At 35.4% G+C, this 3,976-nt stretch overlaps 1 pseudogene; it reads right to left on the reverse strand.

Annotated features, from left to right (window-relative positions):
- Window positions 1–702: 702 nt before the first annotated feature.
- Window positions 703–3,976, reverse strand: part of LOC101586905 — a 47,342-nt pseudogene continuing 44,068 nt past the window's right edge.

A 3,976-nucleotide genomic window follows, 5' to 3' on the forward strand; every position in this document is an offset into this window, starting at 1 on the left:
CCAATAAAATAACTAAACAGAGAAAGGCAAGGCTTTTGTAGTAAAGTATAAATGTATAGACAAATAAATTTTACATATTATAATATTTAGTAAATTTAAAAGAGCTATGTTCATATCCCTTCCAGCTCAATGACTCCATTCACTTTTCATTAGGCTTCTAAGTTTTAGGAAAGGATGAATGCAATAGTTTTTGGAATAGTCACTTTGGGAACTTGGGTGGGGTTTTCTGTTTTGAGATTTTGTTTTTCATTTTAGGTACTGGGTTTCAAACTCAGGACCTTCTGCTTCTCAGGAAGGCACCTCAGCCACTGAGCTAACTCCCAGGCATGGTCTCAATTTCTGATAATCCTCCTAAATGTGAGCATAGAGTTCAGGATGACTTTTCATATTTTATACTATTCAAATAAACCATATCTCTGCACCTAAAGGAAGGCAAGAAAGTAGACTGAGAAAATAACGTGAATCTTCAACTGAAAATAACATGTATGAGGACGCACTTTTGGGAGTCAATGTACCTCATTATTGAAGAGAATAACACTGGTAAGTCAAGGTTTGAATATTCACGATGAATAACATAATTTATAACAGACACATATTAAGACTTTGCAACCATAAAGAAGACAGAGTTATCATTTATTTGAGAAACCAATCAGAGAGGAGCTATCTGCACACATGGTTGCTCCAAAGAAGGCACCAAGCTCACTATATGACTCCAAGCTCAATATCATCATACCCAATTTCTTCTTGTCTCAAGGCCACAGGGGATTCTTTCTCTCCAATGAAACAGAGGGTGGCTTCTTGAGAGCCTGAAGAGAGTTGCCTGAAACACTAAAAGAGAGTGAAGGTTTGAGTGATGAAAGATAAACAGTGTATGGTGTGATTGCAAAAGAAAAGACTAGTTAAGGAAGGGCTATGAGATATCAGTGTGGAGACAGGAAATATCTGAAATGCAAGGTAGAATTGCCTCATACTGGCTCTTTTTTTATTGAGAGGCAGGAGTTGAGACTGGGTCTTAAGTTCAGCCTGTCTTAAACTCACTACGTTACCCAGGTTGGCCTTGAACTCACAGGCAGGCTACTGGTTCTGCCTCCTAGTGATGAAATTAGAGGTGTATCCCACCAATCCCAGCTTAATACCTTGTACTCACTATTTTTATATAGAACCTTATCTTAATCTGAGTAACAGAAGGAGGAGTGATACTAATGGCAAAGCAAGGGAAAGCGATATCAGTGGTTTTTTTACACACCAGGCATGAATCTTTAAGGAATAGATACAGCATACAGCCCTTCAAGACTCCTCAGTGTCTCAATAATAGAACACACTTGATCTCCAAGCATCCATGAGAATAATTGGAGTCCTCTTACAAATGACAATAAAAGGAACACTTCAACTAATCCCATAGCAATTTGCTCCTTATACACCACATGTCCATGGATGAGCAGACTCTCTGTACTTTTATATCAACAGAAACAATGGAAATGAAGAGAATTCATCTCTTCCTCCAAGTGAAGAAATTTTATGAGCCTCAAATTAAAGTCATTTTACACACTGCATTAATTTTACCCAATATCAACTTCAAAAATATGATTATATTGTTTCTTTAAAGTGGTACTTAGAGCTCATATATGTAATTTACCTTACCATGAAAAAAATCTACCAATGCTTCATAATTTAAAAAGGCCCCTATATTTATTTTCAGAATATTGGTTTGGGGTATGAAAATGAGAGCAAAACAAAGCATTTCTACAACTCATACTGTAGCAGAAAATGCCCTCCATTCCAACCAGAATACTTCAGTTGCTGGATGATACTTCCTGTTGCAGTTCTGGTTGCTTCTCTCTGTTAAAAAAGGCTGGCCACTGTGATGAGTACCAGTGTTAGAGAAGAGTGGATATTGCCTAGTTACACAAATCTATCTAAATTTTTATACCAAAGGAATACTTATAATCAATGGGTCCACTCATCTTTCCTATGAATGTAACTGGATTGTAGAAAGAGCTGTTTACCTGACTGTCTGAAAATACCTGGCTCCATCTCTTTTTTCAGGAACAAAGTTTTTCTCACTCTTCCCAGGGAAAGAAGGAATTTCAAGAAGAAGTACTTCTTCAATATCATCATAACCACTTCCTTTCGCATCATCATACTGCCTTGAAGGTTCTGAAAACAAAGATAAGGTGTAATAGAAAATCTATGTGTCTGACGAGGTCTTAAATCTTATGTAATGCAGAAATTATAAATTAGGCAATATTCGAGAGGTGCCTTGAAGTTACACATTTGATCTCAATATTCTTAGAAATTCTTTTTTTCGTTGTTGTTTTGTCAGCAACAAAACTGCTTTATTGAAGCTGATGACCAAGAGTCTGACAAAAAAACAGAACATATTCGCCTTGGTTTAGAAATTATCTCCAGATTATATACTTTTCATTTTTCCATGGTAACCATATTACCACATTAACTCATCTTCAGGAATTTTACAAGAATGCTACATAATAATTGTCACAAGGTGTACATTTTTCAGACACTGTTGGCCATATTCCAGTCATAGGACATTATGGATTAATGTTTACCTTGTTTACCAAGTTGTTTTTTTTTCCCTATTTTTATGATCTTCACTTCTCTTAGGGGGTTTATTATCAGCTACATGTGATATGATGCGTGCTTGAGTTTATGTACATTTAAATTAACTTAAGTGACTTCTTTTAAAATAGTGTTACAAAAAGAATATGAAGGCTCTCCTGCCCTTTCACTACTCAAGGATATGTTTCCCTTTCTGGGGACATACATAGTCATTCATACTCTGGCACTATACTTTCTGTCTTGTACCTTGTATTTTCCTTCAAAACCATCATCTGCACTTTGTCTACTGTGTACTATAATCTAATCTATTCACTGAATGAGACATGGTCCAAAAGTTTGGAGGACCATGACTGTAAATCTGCTAAATATTACAATGTATTAAGATCAACAATAATTACTTAAATGGTGTTCGTATTGAAGAACAACAAAAAGTCATTATGAAATGAGATAGCTTAGCAGTCTATAGTGCCTGCTCCGGCAAGCTTTAGTAAGTGTATAGGGACCACAGTTCGATCCTTGGCACTGCATTCTGTACCAGCTCTGACCCCAAGGTGGACTGAGCCAGCCACTAAAATAAATAAATAAATCAAAAACAAAATAAATAAATAAATAAATTTATTTTAGAGAGAGTACAATAATAATTGATAAAACATTAGTAATGATACACATTTTAATGAAAAGTTGAGTATTTAACCATGAGTTTTGTATTACACATTGCTGTCTTGATGTAGTTGATTAGATTGTATCCACTTGCCTATAAAGGCCTCAAGATTGTCTTTCTTTATACCTAAGACTCCATTGTTTAAAAATGCCACATCTTTTTCACCTATTGATCAGGTGATGGGTGTTTTGATTGTTTCCAAAATATGGATATGACAAATTGTGCTGCTATAAGCATGCATGCACATGTACCACTATTGTATGATGATTTCTGTTCTTTTGGGAAAATATCAAGAAGGGGTATAACTGGCTTGAAAGGGATTTCCAGTCCTAGTGTCTTCACACTGATTTCCAGAGTGGTTGCACTAGTCTACATTCCCATCAAGAGTAAAGAAGGGTTCCTTTTTTCCCACAGCCTCTTCAGCATTAGTTATTAATTGATTTCTTTATGATAGCCCTTCTTTATGGAGTGAGATGGTATCTCAATGTACTTTTAATTTGAATTTCTCAAATGACCAGTGATGTGGAACTTTTTTATTGTGTATTTATTTGCCATAATATTTCTTCCTCTCAGAAGTATGTATTCATCTCAAAAGACAATTTTGGATTGGGTCTTTATATTTTGAGGGCTTGATTTTTTGTAGCTATTGATAGAAGTCCTTGGTTTGAATGATTGTTGGTTAAGATTTTTTCCCAAATTTAGGATGTCTTTTCACTCCTGGTGATTTCTTCTGACTTG

This window comes from Octodon degus, unplaced genomic scaffold (genome assembly GCF_000260255.1).
Source record: "Octodon degus isolate 3935 unplaced genomic scaffold, OctDeg1.0 scaffold00292, whole genome shotgun sequence".
Taxonomy (NCBI): Eukaryota; Metazoa; Chordata; class Mammalia; order Rodentia; family Octodontidae; genus Octodon; species Octodon degus.